Source organism: Bos indicus, chromosome 13 (genome assembly GCF_029378745.1).
Source record: "Bos indicus isolate NIAB-ARS_2022 breed Sahiwal x Tharparkar chromosome 13, NIAB-ARS_B.indTharparkar_mat_pri_1.0, whole genome shotgun sequence".
Taxonomy (NCBI): domain Eukaryota; kingdom Metazoa; phylum Chordata; class Mammalia; order Artiodactyla; family Bovidae; genus Bos; species Bos indicus.
In genome coordinates this window covers 80,664,158-80,688,118 of record NC_091772.1, presented here as the reverse complement: position 1 = coordinate 80,688,118, position 23,961 = coordinate 80,664,158, and the positions used below count along the sequence as shown (strand labels likewise).

Below are 23,961 nucleotides of genomic sequence, written 5' to 3'. Positions count from 1 at the left end.
AATCAGAGAGGTTACCTGACAGTGTGGCTTAGTTGACAATTGAAAACAGCTTATAAGAGCCCACGTTCTCACTCTCCCTTGAAGCTTCTGGGGCAGTTTTAGAATGCCTGTCTCCTTAAAGACCTCTTAGAAGATACATGGTCCACATTTTTATAAAAATAACTTTGCTAATTTTTGCATATGAGTTTTAAATTTTAGACCAAAATAACCTCCTTAAGTAGGGATTAAAAAAAAAATGATGTGAGGAATAACTAGGAGAATGACCTCAGCAAAAGTTGGGAATTGAACTTAAGACTGATCACCTTTATTTCAACCATCTCCTCTCTCTGAGTTTTGAGGCAAGTGAGTGAAGCACATTTATTGATTTCAAATTGGAATTTAAGCTCCACTCAAAAATAGTGTCTTTTCATTGCTAAGTGCAGAGAATTAAGCCATTCAGACTCTCACTGAGATGCCTAGAGTCTTTCTAGAACCTTCTAAGATGGTGTTTTCAACTGAATCCACAGAACGAGCATAGAAAATAAGTACGATATGTCGATAGAAGAAGCTCTATGATCGGTGACACGTTAACCAACACAGTCCACAAAGCTAATCTTGCTGAACAATTCTGCAAAGGAAATCTCCCAGACATTCCATGACCTGCTTCCTGGACTCACCATATGGAAGATTAGCAAAGCCCAGACTAGAAGCGTGATGTTGTAGTCACAACCCTGTGTCTTTTCCTTCACGCCTCCTGGGCGCCTCTGCTGGAGTGACTCAGGGTGTCCTTTGAAAAGCCAGGCTCAGAGGAGGCTGTGTGCATGTTAGGTCGCTCAGTCGTGTCCGACTCTTTGCGACCCCACGGACTGTAAACTGCCAGGCTCCTCTGCCCAGGAGATTTTCCAGGCCAGCATACTGGGGTGGGTTGCCATGCCCTATCCCAGGGGATCTTCCTGACCCGGGGATCGAACCCTTGTTTCTTACGTCTCCTGCATTGGCAGGCGGGTTCTTTACCACTAGGACCACCTGGGAAGACCCCACGGGTTAGTGTCAGAAGAGGTTGGTTCAGCACAGCTGGAGGCCACGCTAGGGGATCTTGGATGTGTGGGCCATCCCTCTCTCTGCCTTGGAAAGAAAGGGAGGCTGCTTCCACATACTCAAAGAAGGAATAGGGATTTAAGGTCTCCAAACTTATCGCTGTTTTTTTGTTTGTTTTTCTGTTTTCATCAAAAGGTCTGAAGTTCCAAAAAAGGTTCATGATTGTGTTTAGTCAGTCATTTATTCACAATATTCTTTGGGTTTCTACAGTGATAATTTTGTGTTAAGCGTTAAGGAAGGAAAGTAAGACCTTGGCTTTGCCAATAAGGTGCAGACAGTGGAGCTGGGAAGAGGGATAAGAACACAAGCAACCAAAGTCTGCATCCAACATGGGCAGAAACACAGGATGGCGGCTCTGGGGAAACGACACCCAATGCCCAGCCTTGACTGGGAGGACCAGGAAGAGCCTCAGAGGGAGAGCGAGCTGCCCTGAGTCCTGAGTGCTGCTTGGCATGGAGAAAACCCTGCTTATTAATTTCCCTATCTTTGGGGTTTTGACGGGAGTTTTATTACTTACACAGGCATCAGGCTGGATTCAGCCACAGGCTGTCATTTGCCAACCCCTGAAGAAGAGAGCTGGGCGCTGGTTAATTTAGCTAAGATGTTCCAGGAAGGTTTTCTAAGGAGGTAACACGCCAGCCAAGATCTCAATGCTGAGAAAGGTCCAGTCATGGAATATCTAGAGAAAATGTTTTGGAGGGAGTAAATGGATGTAAAGATTCAAGGTGAGGAGGAGTGAAGAGGGACACTTCTAGCACATCCAAGCACTTTAAATCATCCGAGTGCAAGTCACTCAGTCGTGTCCGACTCTTCATAACCCCATGGACTGTAACCTGCCAGGCTCCTCTGTCCATGGAACTTTCCAGGCAAGAATACTGGAGTGGGTGGCCATTTCCTCCTCCAGAGGATCTTCCTGACTTCTGTGTATATGAAGGGTGTTTGAATATTCCTTGCTCATTTTTATGAAATACCACCTTTAATCACTTTCCTTCCATTATTCAAGATATTATTTCACTAACTTGTTTTTACTACCTAGAATATACTTTTGAATTTTCCAAAGGTGGAAGATTAATTGCCAGACTCCTGCCTTAAGTTCCAGCTTTACATTTTTTGAGTGACGGAAATTCAGTGTACTTTTGGCTGTTTGGCTTAGCTGAATAAACTCTTGCTGTTAATACCCAGGTCTTGCCAAGCATCGTATAGAAAAGCATTTTCAGGAAGGAAATGGGGAAATTGGGAAGATTTGACTTTTTAAAGAAATAACTTTGGAAGGCAGTTTGGATGGAATGAGCAACGGTGGGGCTGTTTTATGGATTAGCTGCAAAGCGTTTCCAATCTAAAAGTAGGGTAACATCTCCTGAAAAATAAAAGTTATATACCATGGGCCCTTGACATTTGTAAAGGATATATTCCACAGCCTTCAAAACCCTCTAAATTTATGAAGCCACCAAACCATATATTTCCCCTCATAAAATGCAGCGAGGTATATCTGAAAAATTTAAGCGACTTCTTTAGGTTCTTAATAGCTGTATAAATATAGAACCCACAGTCATTTGTAAAGAGTCACCTGTTTGGTGTGCGATGCTTTTATAACAACACTGGCAGGCAGAAAGGATGCAGCTCAACAGAGAAACTGGAAATTCACGTTGTGCTGTAGCTCTGAGCTGCTCACTGGTGCAACTGCATCCTCCTACAGCTGAGTGTCACTCAACACAGTACAAACTCCTATCTCAGCAAATGGCCAAAATGCTGCATGTCCTGAGCCCCGGTCACCTCCCTGATAGACAAAACCGTAACGCTGCATCTGCAAATGTCATGAAGTTAAGGTGTTGCTAAACCGCTGATAGACAAAACAAAAGACTTGAATGGCTGGGTGTTCCAAAGGGATGCGGTTTGATTGCTAAGCTCTGGCAAATCTCCCGAGTGGGAGGAAAGATACTTACTTCACCACTTTTTAAGTGCACGGAAACAGGAAGAAAGACAACATTTTGAAGTCAAAGAGAATGTGAAACAGGATAAAGACAAGCCACGAAAGTCTTCCCCGGACTTCAATCTCAAAGCTACGGGAGAGCCTTTCAATTAATAACCCTTAGTTAATCCCACTAAAATAATTTTATACCATGATCCCTGAAACTCGACATGAATTCAGAGGCAATGACAGCTCATGTCCCAGTCACAAAACATCACGGGTACATTTTGTCAACTATAAGACCCTGCCATCAATATAGATCTCCACTTTTGTAAATCATCTTTTATTTGGGGAAGGAGGGAGGTATTGATTTTTCCCTAGTCTTTTCTCGGAATGTTAACCTTGTTTAAGTTCTTCATTTCCTCTGCTTGAAGCACCATGTTGCAAGAGGATTAAATGCATAGTAAAATGGCCATGGGAGAAAGGTTTATGCATTATGTTAAAACCTGCTCCCTTGATAAATGGAGCCATTACCGTCTGGAATTCACTGCATCAGTCCACTTAGTTCAATCCAACAACACGCCTTAAAAGTCTCACAAATTTGTTCAAATGCTAATGAGCTGCACCACCAAACCTCATCTGCTGTAGAAGGAGCTAATATTTCCAAGGGTTTAAGGCATTTAAGAGCTACCCGTGGGCTCACTTTACCTGACTTGACAATTCAGGACTACTCAGATTTATAGACGGCGGGGGGGAACATACATTTCATCGTGTGGCAGCTTCTGAAAATGCAGTCAATGAACCTTAACAAAAATCACTTTTTGTTTAGCATCAGTTTATCTTCATCTACTCTCAGGATACAATGTGGGAAAGATCTCTTCCAAAAGGTCATATATGTGTATTTTTTTTTTTTTCCAAATAAACTGCTTAAATCTAATAACATCCATTAAAGCCATCTCAAAGGCAAAAGGCAGCCATGCTGGTCACATGTCCCCGGGCGCACCTAATGAAGCCCACCCTCATTCAGCACCCTCCGTCGAGTGCCCACACCGCGAGAGGCGCTGCAGTAAGTGTGCAGAATTCTCCTACTCTCATCTGAATGGGCCTGGGTCCATTTTTAGGACGACTATCACACCAGCTTTACAGGCGTGAAGCTGGCACCATCAGACAGGGACCCATGCTCAGAGGGACCCCAGAGCTGGTTTAATACCCTGCTGTTGCCTTCTTGAAATACTGGGAGGGGCTCCATAAATTTCACAGCCTGTTATGACTTCGGGTGAACTGGCTGATGGGTTAAATAGATTTAGCAAGGCTGCGTGTGTATGTGCTAAGTCACTTCAGTGTGTCTGACTCTTTGCGAAGCTGTGGACTGTAGCCCACCAGGCTCCTCTGTCCACGACATTCTCCAGGCAAGAGTACTGGAGCGGGTTGCCATTTCCTCCTCCAGGGGGTCTTCCCGGCCCAGGGACTGAGCCCTCCTCTCTCGTTTCTCCTGTGTTGGCAGGCGGGTTCTTTACCACTAGGGCCATAGGGAAGCCCTTACCAAAGCTAGCTGGGGAGGACTTGCTGCAGCTTCTCACCCTTCAAGGCTCATCTAAGACATAACTCCCCAGGGAGGGCTTCCTCAACGCCCTGCCCCATCCCCACTCCTCTCCGGCCTCTCGAGTCTTCTTTCACACCCGCCCTTCCTCTGAAACAGGCCTTCTCTCGGTTTTCCGGTTTTTTGTAACTACCTGCTCACTCACATCGCACACTGGCCGGACTCCAGGCTCCCTGAGGACCAGAATCACGTCTATAGTGTTCCCTGTTGTACCTGCGCGTGTCCAGGGCTGCTTTATACATTAGGACTTTGGGCTGTGGGGATGGAGGGGATGCACCTCTTTTCAGAAACCTCCAAAAAATTCAGGGCCTTCAATGCTTGGAGATCTGACCAAACATGCATTGGTAGAGACACAGAAAAATAAAACTTAAAATTGTAATCAATAATAATTTCAAAAGCAAACGAATAGCTATTGTTTTCTTTAAAAAAGTATATACTTAACATAGCAAATGAGTGCATTGGAGTAGGCTTATTTCTAGAAGGTGTGAGCTTTCCCAGGACAAGATTCTAGGGCTCTTGAGAAACTTTAACAGTCTTATCTGAAAATAACCCCCAGCACAGGGTCAGGGGCCTGGTGCTGACTCCAGACTCAATTCAGGCCAAACACATATTGGGTAATAGAGGGAAATATACAGGTAAGTACGAAACGGTGCCTGCTTTCAAGACAGCAGTCAGAGGACAAAAAGACTAATAGACAAGGAACCAGTAAATAAATCCTCAAGTGACAAGGATATGAGATGGGAACTAATGGCTGGATAAATTTAGATAAAGACAGCTTTCTGGAAAGCTGTTATGCATGCAAAACGTTAGGGTTTATGAACATGGTATGGGACAAGGTGATGTAACTATTCAGACAAAATAAGGGCATCTTTCCTTACACAGGTGGAGATTTTTTAAAGAAACTCATTTATTTGATTAGACAGGGTTAAACCAAAATGGTTGGTAACTCAGAAGAAAGTAGAGTGAATTGGCTTTGATCGCCTGGCAAATAAGAGCCAGTTCTGGTTAGTGACGATGGCACTGGATGAAATGACACCCTCGCCGTGGTTTCCACTGGTTTCACATCTTGGCTTTTTGTCATCAAGTTCAAGAGATGACATTATAGAATATACTACTTAGGCCTCATCTGTCTCAATGTGTTCGGTTGGTCTAGTTTACGCAACCAAAAGCAAAACATGCACGTGTTCCCTTGTTGACATGCAAAGCTACAGTACTCATTTGTGCATCGAAGCTGGGGAGCCCCTCGCTGAACTAACAGAAACTCTACGGCATGGAATTTATTAAATTCACTCCATCAAATAGATTATGCTTACTGTATTCCAGGTAGAAGAGAAAATGCGTCCTTGAGAACCTTATAATCTAATAGCAGAAATCAGAAACAGACAAGCAAACAAACAAACCAGTAATAATTTCAGGAAATAATCAATACTGTGAAAGGAATAAAACAGGTCAATAGGAGTCTCGGAGGTCAGCAAACATTTCCTATTAAAAGACCACATAGTAAATATTTTGGGATCTGTGGGCCGAAAGGTCTCTGTTGCAACTACCCAAGTCCCACTTGTAACACAAACATGTAACGATGTGTAATGAGCATGGAGGTGTGCCAATAAAACTTTATTTGCAAAACAGGCAGCAGGCTGGATTCAGCCACAGGCTGTCGTATGCCAACCCTTGAGGAAGAGAGCTGGGCACTGGCTAATTTAGATAAACTGTTCCGGGAAGGTTCTCTAAGGAGGTAACATGCCAGCCGAGATCTCAATGCTGAGAAAGTTCCAGGCGTGGAAATATCTAGAGAAAATGTTTTGGAGGCAGTAAATGAATGTAAAGATTCAAGGTGAGGAGGAGTAAAAAAGAGGGACACTTCTAGTACCTCCAAATACTTTAAACCATCCAAGTGAAAGTCGCTCAGTCATGTCCCATGGACTGCAGCCTGCCAGGCTCTTCTGACCATGAGATTTCCCAGGCAAGAATCCTGGAGTGGGCTGCCATTTCCTTCTTCAGGGGTTCTTCCTGATCCAGGGATTGAACCTGAGTCTCCTGCTTTGGAGGCAGATTCTTTACCATCTGAGCCATAAGAAAGCCCCAAGTCACTGAAAGTTCATACAAAAAACTACACTAACATGAAGACAAGGCAAAAAGACAGGACACTGAGAGATGAACTCCCCAGGTCGGTAGGTGCCCAGTATGCTACTGGAGATCAGTGGAGAAGTAACTCCAGAAAGAATGAAGAGACGGAGCCAAAGCAAAAAAAACACCCAGTTGTGGATGTGACTGGTGATGGAAGTGAAGTCTGATGCTATAAAAAGCAATATTGCGCAGGAACCTGGAATGTTAGGTCCACGAATCAAGGCAAACTGGAAGTGGTCAAACAGAAGATGGCAAGAGTGAACGTCGACATTTTAAGAATCAGTGAACTAAGATGGACTAGAATGGGTGAATTTAACTCAGATGATCATTATATCTACTACTGTGGGCAAGAATCCCTTAGAAGAAATGGAGTAGCCATCATAGTCAATAAAAGAGTCTGAAATGCAGTACTTGGATGCAATCTCAAAAACAGCAGAATGATCTCTGTTTGTTTTCAAGGCAAACCATTCAATATCACAGTCATCCAAGTATATGCCCAACCAGTAATGCTGAAGAAGCTGAAGTTGAATGGTTCTATGAAGACCTACAAGACCTTCTAGAACAAACACCCAAAAAAGATCTCCTTTTCATTATAGGGGACTGGAATGCAAAATAGGGAAGTCAAGAAACACCTGGAGTAACAGGCAAATTTGGCCTTGGAATACGGCATGAAGCAGGGCAAAGGCTAATAGAGTTTTGCCAAGAGAACACACTGATCATAGCAAACACCCTCTTCCAACAACACAAGAGAAGACTCTACATGTTGACGTCACCAGATGGTCAACACTGAAATCAGATTGATTATATTCTTTGCGGTCAAAGATGGAGAAGCTCTATACAGTCAGCAAAAACAAGACTGGGAGATGACTGTGGCTCGGATCATGAACTCCTTATTACCAAATTCAGACTTAAATTGAAGAAAGTAGGGAAAACAACTAGACCACTCAGGTATGACCTAGATCAAATCCCTTACAATTATACAGTGGAAGTGAGAAGTAGATTCAAGGGATTAGATCTGATAGACAGAGTGCCTGAAGAACTATGGACAGAGGTTTGTGACATTGTACAGGAGACAGGGAGCAAGACCATCCCCAAGAAAAAGAAATGCAAAAAGGTAAAATGGTTGTCTGAGGAGGTTGTCAAATACTTGTGACTAAATGATTGTCACAAGTATTTGTGAAAAGAAGAGAAGCGAAAGCAAAGGAGAAAAGGGAAGATATACCCATTTGAATGCAGAGTTCCAAAGAAGAGCAAGGAGAGATAAGAAAGCCTTCCTCTGTGATCAATGCAAAGAAATAGAGGAAAACAATAGAATGGGAAAGACTAGAGATCTCTTCAAGAAAATTAGAGATACCAAGGGGACACTTCATGCAAAGATGGGCTCGGTAAAGGACAGAAATGGTATGGGCCTAATAGAAGCAGAAGATATTAAGAAGAGGTGGCAAGAATACACAGAAAAACTATACAAAAAAAGATCTTCACGACCAAGATAATCACGATGGTATGATCACTCACCTAGAGCCAGACATCCTGGAATGTGAAGTCAAATGGGCCTTAGGAAGCATCACTATGAACAAAGCTAGTGGAGGTGATGGAATTCCAGCTGAGCCATCTCAAATCCTAAAAGATGATGTTGTGAAAGTGCTGCACTCAATATGCCAGAAAATTTGGAAAACTCAGCAGTGGCCACAGGACTGGACAAGGTCAGTTTTCATTCCAATCCCAAAGAAAGGCAATGCCAAAGAATGCTCAAACTACCTCACAATTGCACTCATCTCGCATGCTGAGCGACTTCACGTCCACTTTTCAGTTTCATGCATTGGAGAAGGAAATGGCAACCCACTCCAGTGTTCTTGCCTGGAGAATCCCAGGGATGGGGAAGCCTGGCGGGCTGCCATCTGTGGGGTCGCACAGAGTTGGACACGACTAAAGCAACTTAGCAGCAGCAGCAGCAGCACATGCTAACAAAGTAATGCTCAAAATTCTCCAAACCAGGCTTCAACAGTACATGAACCTTCAACTTCCAGATGTTCAATCTGGTTTTAGAAAAGGCAGAGGGACCAGAGATCAAATTGCAACATCCGTTTGATCACTGAAAAGGCAAGAGAGTTCCAGAAAAATGTCAACTTCTGATTTTTTGACTATGCCAAAGCCTTTGACTGTGTGGATCACAACAAACTGTGGAAAATTCTTCAAGAGATGGGAATACCAGAACACCTGACCTGCCTCCTGAGAAATCTGTATGCAGGTCAGGAAACAACAGTTAGAACTGGACATGGAACAACAGACTGGTTCCAAAACGGAAAAGGAGTACGTCAAGGCTGTATATTGTCACCCTGCTTATTTAACTTCTATGCAGAGTACATCATGAGAAATGCTGGGCTGGAGGAAGCACGAGCTGGAATCAAGATTGCCAGGAGAAATCTCAATAACCTCAGATATGGAGATGACCCCACCCTTATGGCAGAAAGTGAAGAGGAACACAAAAGCCTCTTGAGGAAAGTGAAAGAGGAGAGTGAAAAAGTTGGCTTAAAGCTCAACATTCAGAAAACTAAGATCATGGCATCTGGTCCCATCACTTCATGGCAAATAGATGGGGAAGCAATGGAAACAGTGACAGACTTTATTTTGGGCGGCTTCAAAATCACTCCAGATGGTGACTGTAGCCATGAAATTAAAAGACGCTCCTTGGAAGGAAAGTTGTGACCAATCTAGGCAGCATATTAAAGAGCAGAGACATTATTTGTCAACAAATGTCCATCTAGTCAAAGCTATGGTTTTTGCAGTAATCATGTATGGGTGTGAGAGTTGGACTACAAAGAAAGCTGAGCGCCAAAGAATTGATGCTTTTGAACTGTGGTGTTCGAGAAGACTCTTGAGAGTCCCTTGGACTGCAAGGAGATCCAACCCGTCCATCCTAAAGGAAATCAGTCCTGAATATTCATTGGAAGGACTGATGTTGAAGCTGAAACTCCAATACTTTGGCCACCTGATGCGAAGAGCTGACTCATTTGAACAGATCCTGATGCTGGGAAAGATTGAAGGCTGGAGGAGAAGGGGACAACAGAGGATTAGATGGTGGATGGCATCAGTGACTCGATGGACATGAGTTTGAATAAACTCTGGGAGTTGGTGATAGACAGGGAGGCCTGGCGTGCTGCAGTCCATGGGGTCATAAAGAGTTGGACACAACTGAGCAACTGAACTGAACACAAGGACTAGCTTAATGTGCTCATAAATATAAAACCTCATGCCATTTTTTTGAAGCTTTTCTTTTAATAAGGATCTGAATGCTTTGTCTGATTTATTGTGAATTTCAGTTAGTTGTCTTCAGCATCCTGGCATAGCAAGATGTAATTTCATATCAGGCTGTCTCCTAGCACTAATCCTGGATGGAGGCTCCTTAGGACACAGTTAATCAAGAGCTGAACTTGGGAGAAACTCAGATCTATGTAAAAAGCACAGTTAGCACTCAATGATTACTAGTTGAATGCTTTAAAAGTAAAACAAAACAAAACAAACTAGGTTGATCATTTCAGTGTAAGGGCTTTGGAAGACGACGGTGTGGATGGATGCTCAATATTTTTAGACCTGTTCATTTAGCTTTTTCATCATAAACAGCAAAGGTTGAAAACTGACAGTCCACAGATCAAACTTGACCTTCCAATTAGTTTTGTTTGGTTAGTTATAAATATTTGGAAATTAGAACATTTGACATGAAAATCTGGATTTCTGACTTCACTGAAGGGAACTGATCATACCAGGCGTTTTTCAACACCCACCTGGCAACTGCCTTGAGCCCAGGAAAACAGCTCCTACCAGACAGGTATGAAGTGTCCACATTTGCATAAAGCCTGCCTTGCCTGCTGGTTTTGTGAAGTCTGAAGCTTTAAAACCTGGAAAGAGCTCTTTAAGAAAAATAATACAAAATGGTGAATATAATGTATTTGCAGCATGTCTAATACTGTAGGAAAAATTATAAATAAAAATTGCCTGTGGCCCATGAGTACGAAAGTCCTGGGATGACTCCAACATCATCGATCGTCCAGCGTAAGGGAAAATGGGAAGGAGGGGGCGTGTCAGAGATGGCAGCTACTGCCCCATTAGTGAATTAAAGTTCAATATCTTCTGCAAATTTCATGAAAACATACGATTACTGAACAAAGGCTAGAACCCCTCCCAGGGCCTTGCAAAAGGCAATCAACCTCTCTCGGCCACTTTTCCTTTTTCAGTTGTTTTATTTTTTTTCCTTTTACTGTCTGCCAGGGCTCTGTGGGCAGATGAGTTTTCAAACCCTTCAAACTGAAGGATTTCTAAGTTCTCTGACATTTTAAAGTTCTGTGGATTTGCTTTTGTTCACACTCTGTAATGTTTTCTTAAAAGACTCATAGCCTGAGCTATCTTCCCTTACTTTAGTCTTAGAATAATCTGCTAAATGAGCTTGACAATGGATAGGATGTGTGGATTTCTTTCAGCTGTTTGCGAGCAGTCTAACACATCCGAACCGCCAAGCATCCCCTGACAAACGAAAGAATTCAGCCATTATCCTAAACAAGTGACAGGCAAATTCTTACACCACGACGATGATCAAACAAATGACAAGTTTCTCTACCTTCTTTGTAACAAAGTTGGACGGTGGTTGCGTGAACGTGAAATATGAGTGAGAGGGGGGCGTCTGCCAGGTCGCTCAGATAATGAGAAGACTGCCCCCACGGCTGAGCTTTCAAACAGGTACGGCTTGTGGTGAGTCTTCCCGCAGTTCATTCCAAATGTGACTTCTATTCCTTTCAACGTCCGGAGCAAGGAAATATGCTGCCCAAACCCCTAAGAGTCTTTTGCCCTGGCATTCAGTAAAATCCAAATGCTGCTGGACACATGGCTAAGAACTGTGATGCCTGAAACACTCTGAGTTCACTTAGGGCTCCATTACTAACTAGACAGAACAGCCTTGTCCTCTAATGGAACTGGAGACGGACACTGGACGACACAGGAGAGAGCAGCAGCCGTCACAGACGCTGGGGTGAGAAAGTTGCCACTAACGTGGAAATTCATAAAAGCCCAAGCAGACTTTTACTTTGGCACAGATCCTTTGCATCGAGGGATAATTCCTGCATTTGCAGATAGTTCAGAAATGTTTTATGTATGCACTATTTCCAAAGAGTCTTTTAAAATTTCCTTTTTCATAGTATAATCGGTTGTTACCCCTCCTATTGATTTCCCTAAAGAGCACAAGTCTATTCCATTAGAAATAGTGAAGGAAAAAAAATAGATATATATATATTGCTTTTAGGCTGAGTGGATGGAGTTTTCTTCCTTTTCTATTTGGAGGGAATAAGACTGTGAAGGGGGGCGGGGGCGATGAACCCGCAGTTCACCGCTCAGATGAGTTCTCTGGTCTACATTTTCATAAAGGGTCTTATTTGTCCCAGTAGAGAAAAGGAAAATTCTGAATGCCACAAGGCTAGATGTTGGCAGCGTCACAAGGCAAGAAGTATGGAGATGGTAATATGGTATGATGGGTGCAACACAAACATCCATTAACTAACCGACAGATGAGTCAACAAAATCGGCCTATCCATACAGCGGAATACTCGTCGTCAATAAACAGAGAACGCAGCCCGAATTCAGGCTTCACCGTGGATGATCCTTGCAAGCCTTCTGTTAAGAGAACGAAGCCAGACCACATACAGTGTGATTCCATTTATAAATGAATGTCCGAAAGAGGCAAATCCATAGAGACGGAGAGTAAATTAGTGCTCACCTAGGGCTGGGGGTGGGAGGGGTGGGGAGTCACTGCTAAGGGCATAGGGTTCTTTGTAGGGTGGTGGAAACGTTATAAAATCAACTGTGGGGACAGTTGCATGAATCTGTGAACATATAGTTGACCCTTGAACAGCTTGAGGGTTGGGGCACCAATCTTCCATGTACTCAGAAATCTGCCTGGAACTTCACAGTGAGTGCCCTTATCTGTGGCTCCACATCCAGTGATTCAGCCAACCCTGGATCATGCGGTTGCGTACTACATATTTATTGAAAAAAAAATCTGCACATAAATAGACCTGAGCAATTCAAACCCATGCTGTTCAAAGGTCAACTGTACTAAAATCCACTGAATTTTGCTTTAAAAGGTAATTTTATGGTGTGTGAATTATATCTCAATAGAGTTGTTTTAAAAATGTAACGGGTGAAATTTCACTTATAGATATTTATCCAAAAGAATTGAAATTAGATTCTCAAAAATTAATATATTCATGTCCACAGCAGCATTATGTGCAATAGCCAAGAAGTAGAACAAATGAATGGATAAACAAAATACAGTATATCCATACAACGGACTATGATTTAGCCCTAAAAAGGAAGGAAGTCTAGGCATATGCTAAATGTGGATGAACCTTGAGGATATTATGCCGAGTTAAATGAACCAGGTCACAAAAAGACAAATCCTTTATTTCACTTATATGAGGTACCTAGAGTAGTCAAAATCAGAGAGGTAGAGAGTAGAATGGGCTTCCCTGGTGACTCAGTGGTGAAGAATCTGCCTGCCAGTGCAGGAGGTGTGAGATCAATCCCTGGGTTGGGAAGATCCCCTGGAGAAGGGAGTGGCAACCTACTCCAGTATTCTTGCCTGGAAAATCCCACGGACAGAGGAGCCTGGCGGGCTCTGTTGGACATTAAGAGAATCGTGCGTGACATAGCAACCTAACAACAACAGAGAGGAGGCTGTGAGTGGGGGAGAATGAGGAGATGCTGTTAACAGAATTTCAGTTTTGCAAGATGAAGAAGTTCTGGAGATTGGTTGTGCAACACTGTGAATATACTTGACATGACTGAACCGAGTACTTAAAAATGGCTAAGACGTAAATTTACGTGTATTTTACTGTAATAAACTTATAAATGTATACATATGGGCATATTATCCAAACTAGCAATTTCAGTTTTCACCCTCCTCTACAAAGTCCCTTCTATGCCTCCCAACCTTTCTTTGGATAAAGACAAACATCTGCCATCAGAGTAGAATCCCACTTTAGAGGAAATGCAAACTGAGACTCTGTGAGAACTTGGTAGGATTTCTGTGCGAGTCCAGCCTTGTGTAGCCGGAGGCCCTGCTCTCGATTCGCCACTTCTGTGGCTCTTTCTCAAATAGTCCAGAGTGATCTTTAGATGCTCTTTGAGCTAAATCTTGCATTTCTAAACCTCAGGGACTATTACACAGGCAGCTAAAGTAAAGTTGGGCTCAGTAATGAGTAGCTTTTTGTGCCAATGTTTTGTCCTGTGGCTAGACCAACGCATTTCCAAGTCAGTCAGATGAACAGGTGTGCACTCTCGATCCTCGCACAATCATTGTGGAATAAGGGAATAAAACGACCTGGCCACTTGATGCTTCCTTTAGTTCTCAACAGTGAAAGGTCCTGAACAAGATCCAGTGCAAATCCTTCAGAAACACCTGGATTTTTTCCCAAGACATAGTAATATGATTAAAATATTTCTTTGACACCCTGTCCAAAAGAGATTTTACCAAAATACATCCCTCTGAGCACAAGTCCTACAATATGCTTGTTGAATAAGGCCGTCTGAATCCGAAACAAGTTAGGGAACCACATTCCCTAATTCCCACTTGGACATTCATGACAGTCATTGACCTGTTAAAGGCTCTGAAGAGTCTTGCAGCAAGGGAAAATGGTAAGTTCTGTTTTTCTGTTTCTCCAAATTCTGCAGACTTCATGTTTTGAGTGAGCTTCTACTAACATCCCAAGAAGCAAGAATTCTGGAGATACTCCGGAACATGCTGATACAGGCTGTTCTCAAATAATTAACTCTTCTCTGCAAACGCAATCATCTCTAGGTACCCTCAGGGGAGATTAATTCCAGGATCCCCAAGTATACCAAGTGCATGGATGTGCAAATCCCTTCTGTAACATGGTGTGAAGTTGTGTAGTAGTTTTTGTATAACCTACACACATCCTCCTATACACTTTAAATCACCTCTAGAGGACTCATAGGAGAAGGCAATGGCAACCCACTCCAGTGTTCTTGCCTGGAGAATCCCAGGGATGGGGGAGCCTGGTGGGCTGCCGTCTATAGGGTCGCAGAGTCAAACATGACTGAAGCGACTTAGCAGCAGCAGCAGAGTACTCATAGGGGCGTCCCTGGTGGCTCAGATGGTAAAGAATCTATCTGCAACGTTCGCTCTCCAACTCACTCTAGTATTCTTGCCTGGAGAATTCCATGGACAGAGGAGTCCAGCGGGCTGCAATCCATGGGATTGCAAAGAGCTGGACATAACTGAGTGACTAACACACACACAGAGTACTCATGGAGTTTCCCTGGTGGCTCAGACGGTAAAGCATCCGCCTGCAGGGCGGGAGACCCAGGTTCCATCCCTGGGCTGGGAAGATCCCCTGAATGGAATGGTTACCCACTCAAGTACTGTTGCCTGGAGAATGCCATGGACAGAGGAGCGGGGTTGCGGGGGCTGGTTTCCAGTCCATGGGGTCACAAAGAATCCACATGACTGAGCCCTGAGGGACTTAAAACTTTCAATTTCACAGAGTACTCATAATACCTAATACAATGTAAATTCGATGTAAATAGTTGTAAATACGATGTAAATTCTATGTAAATAGTTGTAAATAAAATGTAAATGCTATGTTAATGATTTCTAGTGGACAGCAAATTCAAGTTTTGCCTTTTGGAACTTTCTGGAATTTTTTTCAAATATTTTCCTTCCTCAGTGGATTGAATCCCTGGGACACTGAACCATGGATACAGAAGGTACTATACTTGAAGTTCCGGATGCAGCACACCAAGAGTTATCATCTAAAGGGATGTGTAAGGATCAGCTAGAAGACCTGCATCCTCCCTTCTTTCAGCTCTCTTTTCAAACCTTACTTTACCCAATATCCTTCTTTGACAGACCATTTTAAATAACCACCCAACTCAGCCAACCCTGTCTACTCCTCCCTGATCACTCTGCATATTACATCTGTCTGCTGGCATTGCACATTTACATATTTATGTCATAAGTAAATATTACATACGATTTATGTAATAAATATGTCTACTGTATTATGTATGATAATCACATAATAATTTATGTAATAAATGAGAGCTCCCTGAGAGCAAGGACCACGGTCATTTCTCCCCTGAATCAGGACCTCAGTAAATATTTGTTGAGTTAATGAACACAATCACAAGAAAACTTGGAAAAAAGAGGCAGTCGTAATTTGTATCTAATGTATCAGATGTTTTATTTGTGAAGACATGGAGCTCGCCCTTGAGAAGGAAAGGCATCTTTCTCTGCAGATTCAGGTCTGCTCATTGGCTGGGGAGAGTCTGACAGTGAAGAGAACTACAAGAGCAAGAAAATACGCCGAAAATAAAAGTAGCTACTCATCGACCCAAATACTTTTTCCCCTTCGAGGCGCTGTGCTGGGCGCTTCCCGCAGCCGGCCCTTTCTTCTTCCTTCCCTCGACCTCTCCCTCCTTCGCGCACTCTTACAGATGTTCTAACAGTGTCAGTGTATGGTCCTGAGCGGAATGCCAGATATTCCAAGATGCATAAGGCACAGTTCCTGTCTTTGTGGAGGGCACTACCTAATGGTGAAGATAGCAGAATATTTCAAGGGACGGAGACGTCCTCAGTCCCTGAGGATGAGACATACCCCAGTTCGTCAGGGGAGGGAGGAGGCAAGCAAGGATGGCTTCCTGGAGGAGGTGGCCTCCAAGCAGCACTTTCAGGGTGAGTAGGCGGGTGTTAACCATGAAGAGGAGGAGGGAGGCAATCAGAACTGGAGGAAGCACCTGAGCAAAAGTATGAGCGCCTGAATCAGAGAGTATTTTCAGGAAGAGAACTAGAAAGTTTGTCTACCAGAGCACGACATCTGAGCCAGGGAATGTTAAGGGTAGAGGCTGAAGGGGGCAAGGGCCCAGACTTCTCCCATCCTCAGAGCTGCTTTGTCAGCTTGATATCAGCCGCGAACATTCATAAAAGCTGGCTTTCTTTTCTCCTTTACTAGGGGTCTGGGGCTCTCTAAACCTTTTACAAACATGTCAATGGACACCACCAATAAGCTCACAAAGAAGATCCAGTCCTCCTGTCCATTTTACAGACATGGAAACTGAACTCAGAGAAGCAATGACCCCTTCTAGGTCAGAGGACCAGGAAGTAACCTCAGGGCCAACAGGCAGAACCCACAGCCCTCACCGCTCTATGAACCTGGATTAACCTCCCTAAGGCAGGAGCTCTCCACCTGGAGTGATTTAGCCCCCAGGGGCCACCTGACGATGTCTGGAGACCTTTAGGGTTGTAGCAACTGGGGAGGGGTTGCCACTGGCGTCTAGTGAGTGAGGCCAAGGGAGCCCCTGAAGATCCCTCAGAGCTCAGGAGAGCCCCCACCGGAGGTGATCTGGGCCCAGCTGTAGATCCATGGGGAGGCTGAGAGAAACCCCGCCTCAGTTCCGTGGCCAGCTGGATGAATTGCTGACCTACTTATCTTGATAAGGGCTGGGCTGCCCAGGAATGCTTCAAGCTTGGTAAGTTGGTTGGAGGTGCATGCGATGAACCTCTCCCAGAAACCTTCACGCACAGGGTACCCACAAAAGGAGGAGGAAGAAAAGCCTTTTGGCAACAAGGGAAAAGAAATGAATTTGAAGCCATTTGCTGTTTACAGAGAGCTGGCTCAATGTTCTCTTCCCAGGCTGACTACGATGTAGCTGCTGCGTGGGGCCCTGCATGGAGAGGGTCTGAGGTCATTCGCCGGAAACTTCCCTCCTGCCCACGCCTGGCAAATCAAAGAGCTGGTGGTAGGTGTTGAAGGGAGAGGGAGTTTTTCCATCCTGCCCTTGATCAGAAGCAGGATAATGGCTACGATGATGGATTACACGGAACGCTTGTGCTAGAAAAAAAGCAAGCAAGGGGCAATCTGAAGTCGACTGCCAAGCCCCGGGCAAGAGATGAGAGGGGAACGCCTTCCGAGACACCCCGGGAAAACAATTATTCGTGATTTTGAAGAAAAGCAGTTCGGCTCAGAGTCATTATTTCACATTTTCTCTCTCCTCCTCTTAAAATGTAAGTAGGTGGAGGAATGTGTAACTTAATCAAGAGAAAGATCAAAGAACAGCGGGAAGGCCCAACGTCTGCATGTGTGGGTCCTGGGCTGTCTGTGACCTCCCGTAACCTGGGTTCCAGCTTGTGACGATGCTGGGGCGAGGTTCCTCCCAACCAGGACGGAGAACTGCGCGGAGCCAGGAGGGGCGGAGGGAGGTGAGGGACCGCTGTCCCCGGCACGGAGGAAGCAAAGACGTGGTGTGGGAGGGGCCTGAGACGAGATCCCTGCCCCGCCGCTCAAAGACGGCGCGCACCGGTCAATCACCGCATCCCTCTGACTTCTGTTCCCGCGTTTGATGAAGGAGGCTGGCCACCTTCACAGGGTTGTTCCGAGGGTCGGAGGAGTCACGCGTGCTTAGCACCCAAGGCTGACTAACCCTCACGCGTGCTTAGCAACCAAGGCTGACTAAGCCCTAGTGGGCGCTCAATGCATGGGAACTACTTTGATGTTGGTGCTGATAGTCATGTTAATACACAGAGACTTCTACTGAAACGAAATGTTCTTACCACATCCTCAACGTAGGCTGGCTCTTCCTGTGTTCCCAAGTGACCTACTGATGTGTTTAGCTTCGTGTTCATGTAAAAAAAAAAAAAAAAAATCCACATTATTTGTGGCTTTGTTCCTTTTTCCTTTTGGTTGTAGATCCTGATTCTTGGTTGAGTATTTGGCCACCCAGAGTAAAAACCACACTCCCTAGGCTCTCTGTCAGAAAGATGTGGCCTTATGACAATGTACTTGTCACAGGTATGTATGGAAATAGGTGTAATTTCCAGGTTATACTTTTAAAAGAGGAGCATCCTTCTACTACCCCTTTCCCTGCTGCCTGGAATGTACATGTGATGGCAGCAGCTACCGCAGCCACCTTGGACCACGAGAAGGAGCTTCTTATTAAGGCAGCAGAGCAACAAGTTAGAAGGTGCCTGGGTCCCTGACCACAAAAAGTGAACTGCCCCTTCTCAACCACCTGCCTGCACTTTTATACGAGACAAAATTCTGCCTTAAAAAAGCCACTGCTATTTCAGAGGGTATGAAGTGTTGAGGGAGTCTAGTTTTACTGGAGCTAAATAGGCATCCAGTTTAATAAACTAGACAGCATTAAAAAAAAAAAACCAGGAGATTTCACACAAAGCCTTAGACTTTTAACATTTTCCTGAAGAATAAGCAGTTCTCAGAACAATGGGTTGTACTCTCATGGCCGCGTGGGTCTTCATGGGGAGCATGCTGCATCCAATATGTCACAGACCCTTCTAGCATCTTCATTCACTCACGCTTATTCTCGAGATCATCCCCCCCTCAGTGCGCTGCACGGAGATGACTTACGGGACAGCAGCAACTGAGCTGCCTTGTTCTTTACTTTTTATGAGTTTATTCGCTTTTATCTGTTTATTTTTGGCTGCACCGGGTCTCTGTGCTGCTCTGGTTGTGGTGAGTGGGGCCTACTCTTTCCTTACGACGTGCAGGCTTCTTGCTGCAGCGGCTTCTCTGGTTGTGGAGCACGGGCTGTGGAATCTTCCCAGACCAGGGATCAAACCCATGGCCCCTGCATGGGCAGGCAGGTTCTTAGCCACTGGATCGCCAGAGAGGTCCCACCTTGTTCTCGACGTGTATGGAGGGCTCAGGTGCCAGTGAAGAGTAAAAGCGAGTGGGTGAGTCACTCAGTCATGTCCAGCTCTCTGTGACCCCATGGACTGCAGCTCGCCAGGCTCCTCTGTCCATGGGATTCTCCAGGCAGGAATACTGGAGTGGGCTGCCATCTCCTTCTCCAGGGGATCTTCCCAAGCCAGGGATCAAATCCTGGTCTCTTGCATTGCAGGCGAATTCTTTACAGTCTGAGACACTAGGGAAGCCCCAGGTGCCAGACCCTTTATTAACTAAAGAAGATGGTTCTGTTAGTCAACCTCCCAACTACACAAGGTCAGGATTCCCACCCTCGCATTGCAGACAAGGGAGGTGAAGTTCTAAGAGGACACAGAACTTGCTTCAGGCCACAGCCCAGGGGCAGAGACTGTCTGACTCCAGAGCCTGGATTCCTAGCAATACCTACTTGACTGTTTAAGCTGAGCTTCCACATTGTTTGAATCAAATACTGATTCATTTGCAGAAATCTAAATGGAGTTAAGATTTCTTCTTCTAATTAGCAGAATTTGCTCCCTCTGCACTCAGGCACACAAACTTGTAGTCACTGTTTTCATTGTCTCTTTGTTGGTGTGTATTTTATAGCTCAGGGTGATAATACCTCTGTCATCACACTGGATTGTTCAGAGGCAAGGCTGCCTGAAGCACACAAGCAAAGCCCCGGGGGTCTTGTTGCTGCCCCCCACGTGCCCTGAAAGAGGAGACCAGTGCTGGAGGGAACCGATGGGGGTGGCCGAGGTCACCGGCTGTGGAGGGTTCCAGAACACCATTTCCTGGGAAGGCTCTTCAACAGATAATGCATCGTTGGCGCACGTCAGTGTTCCCTGGATGGGTTCAAGGCCAGAGCTTGTGGTTAAGGCTGTTCCCATGCTTGCCTCATACTCTGGCTTCGCGGCTCCCCCCTGCCTGCAGCCCCCTTGACAGATACACTCTCCAGACCCTCGCTGAAGCTTACATGGGGAATGCTTTGAAAGCTCGGGGAGGAATCCGGGGGCCCTCCTTATGTCTTGGAATCACAGAATGTCAGGTTTGGAAGGGACCTCAGAAAGCTTCTGGTCCGACTCTTTTGATTTATGAGATAGGAAACAGATACAGAGAGAGGGGAGGAGGGCCGGTCAGTATTCGTCCACCGACAGCTTTTTACCCCGTGACCCCGTTTCTGTGTCAGTTAACGGTCCAGGCAGGGTTGCGGTTCGGAAAGATGACGGCGGTGGTGAGGCCGATGGTGAAAGAATAGAGCAGTTGCTTCTTTTCTGCCCCCAGCACTAAATTAAGTGCTTTGTGTGGACTTTTCTCATTCAAGCCTCATCACAGCCCTCAGAGGTTGCTGCTCGTATTCCTGTTTGCTGTTACTTCGCATTCGCCCATGACCTGAGGCACGGAGCACCAGACCACCCCGCCTGATGGCACAGTGGTCAGGGGCTTCTCCCAGGGAGCAAGCCGGGTCGCCCAACTCCATCACGGAACTGCTGCCACTAGGCAGGACTTCAGTTCAAGAAATGCACCGCAAATTCCTACAGGAAGCGAGCCGACCTCTTGTGTGAGTGAAACAACTTTATAGGGCTGGTGAGCTGGTAAACATTGGCCTGTCCGCAGGCCACGAGTAGGAGAGCTGCTAGTAGCTACTCCCATCCCCTCCCTCCCCTGACTGTGTGCCTCCAAAGCTGCAAGATTCCACAAGTTCTCAGAAGAAGCCAGAAATTCAGATCTGCACGCGATTTTTACACCTTGGTGACTGGAAATCATTCGAGTCACTCAGACACTTGACGCCTCTTCCCCGTTCGACGTCGGTTCTCCCCGACCCTGTTGGAGCCAGCCACGATCACAAGAAACGTGATCAGAAGCAGCGTGCGTCGCTTTGAGAGTCAGGGTGTGCCCTCTACTCTCCGTCACAAGGGCAGGTGAGGGCCTTCCCAGACAGCAGCTTTTCTGCTCAGTTTGCTGACCAGATGAGGACACAGATCCACAAGTGTAAGGAGCATGAGAAATCCATCCTTGTTGGTTTTCCTTTACTGCAGCAAAACGTACCCCAATCTGACAAATATGGGAATTAATTCCAGGCAAGAATACTGGAGTGGGTTACCAATTCCTTCTCCAGGGGATCTTCCCAACCCAGGGATCAAATGCACATCTCCTGCAGGCAGATTCTTTACCACTGAGCCACCAGAGAAGCCCCAAACACACATCAGCGGGCCAGTATATAACCCTAAAGGTTGTGTGAATCTAAGAACTCTGGGTCTTATACTTCAGGGTTGGGCAGGGGTAGATTAAGACAAAGTCAGTGTCAAGGTGTTGACCCTAGGGTTAGCAATAACCTCAGTCTTGGAGTCACTGTTGACAGTCCTCCCGAGTTAAGCAAGACCTAAAATGGTAACCCACTCCAGTATCCTTGCCTGGACAATCCCATGGACGGAGGAGCCTGGTGGGCTACAGTCCACGGGGTCACAAAGAGTCGGACACGACAGAGCGACTTCACTTTCACTTTCTTTCGTTTCCTGCCGACCGTGGAAGACTCTGCAGCAAGTCTCCCTTACAAAAATCTCACTCAAGGCTTGCCCCTCCCCCTACTCACACTCAGTATCATTTCTGTACTCAGAAATTAAATGTGTAAAAAGATACTCACTGTGGCGACACTACAGCACAGATATGAGAGAAGAGATGTTTTATTTCCAAGTTGAAATGGTAACGCCCTGTGACAAAGGAGTATTTCTGTTCGGAGAAGGAAATGACGGGGCAGTTACTCTCTTCACAGAGAATGAAGGATTATTTAGAACACTTGCTTCGTTTCACAACTAAAGAAATAATTAAACAAATACAACATAGAGATTTTCATCTTTAGTTTTAAGCAAAACACAGATGTTTCAGATGAAGCAATTTAAGCCACTTCTGGGGTGGCTCAGAGCATAAGGAATCCGCCTACAATGGGTTGGATCCCTGAGTCAGGAAGATCCCTTGGAGAAGGGAATGGCTACCTACTCCCGCATTCTTGCCTGGGAAATCCCATGGACAGAGGACCCTGGTGGCTACATCCCTGGGGTTGTAAAGGTTTGGAGATGACTGAGTAAGCGCACACAAATCAGCGTCCTCACTGGTATTAACTGACCGCGTCCACAGTGAGCCTTCCTCGGCTCTCAGCTTTTTAAACAAGGAAGACTTATTCTGCTAATGGAACAGAAAGTATTTTATGTTCATGTGAAAAAATGATTGATGTTAAACTTGTTTCTTTGATTTGATCTTTAAAGTCATGAGCAACCATGCTTCTATTCAAATATCAGAATTGAGACTTTGTTTTGCAGATTTTTTTTTTAAGTATAAGATTAATGAATGCTTATAGTAACAAACTGAAGCACCAAATCAGGGTTAAAAACTAGGGTTTTCCAGCCTCGCTCTATTGGTATTTTAGGCAGGATAACCCTTTCTATGAGGGCCGTCCTGTGCGTTAGAGAACGTGTAGCAGCCTCGCTGGTCTCTTTGCACCAGAGGCCAACACAGCACCCTCCAGGGCCGCCACCAGCGTGCTCACACACTGCCAGAAACATGTCCAGACCCCAAGGAGCAGTGTGCTCACACACTGCCAGAAACACGTCCAGACCCCAAGGAGCAGTGTGCTCACACACTGCCAGAAACACGTCCAGACCCCAAGGAGCAGTGTGCTCACACACTGCCAGAAACACGTCCAGACCCCAAGGAGCAGTGTGCTCACACACTGCCGGAAACATGTCCAGACCCCAAGGAGCAGTGTGTTCACAAACTACCAGAAACATGTCCAGACCCCAAGGAGCAGCGTGTTCACACACTGCCAGAAACCCGTCCAGACCCCAAGGAGCAGTGTGCTCACACACTACCAGAAACATGTCCAGACCTCAAGGAGCAGTGTGTTCACACACTGCCAGAAACACGTCCAGACCCCAAGGAGCAGTGTGCTCACACACTACCAGAAACATGTCCAGACCCCAAGGAGCAGTGTGCTCACACACTGCCAGAAACACGTCCAGACCCCAAGGAGCAGTGTGCTCACACACTACCAGAAACATGTCCAGACATGCCCGTATATGCACCCCAAGGAGAAAAAGCCCCATTGACAGCCACAGTCTACAGTGTAGAAAATAACTGAACATACAAATTTCTCAGAGGTAATCACGGTTATCAGCTTGGTTTATATTTTTCTAGCAATTTGCTATATATAATCCAATATATTTATACTCACCAATACTCCACCTCTATGCAGACTCATAGACTGAATTTTTTCACCCCCCAAAAATTGGGATTATGCTATTCTTTGTAATTTTTTTCATTTAAAATACATCTTCGTTTCCACATTTTTTACACGTAGAGCTTTTGCATTCTTTCAAAGAAACGTGGGACACCAGAGTCCATGGGATTCACGTACTCTAATTTATTTAACTGATTTCATACTCATGAGCATTTAAGTAGTTGCAATTTTTCCTATTATAAGCCATACTGTATTGAATAATTTTATACTTATATACTAACACATTTTAACC

At 45.2% G+C, this 23,961-nt stretch overlaps 1 protein-coding gene across 3 annotated transcripts in view; it reads right to left on the bottom strand.

Moving 5' to 3' along the window:
• TSHZ2 (teashirt zinc finger homeobox 2) overlaps positions 1 to 23,961 on the bottom strand; it is a 496,921-nt gene that overhangs the window by 403,484 nt on the left and 69,476 nt on the right. The window lies entirely within an intron of this gene.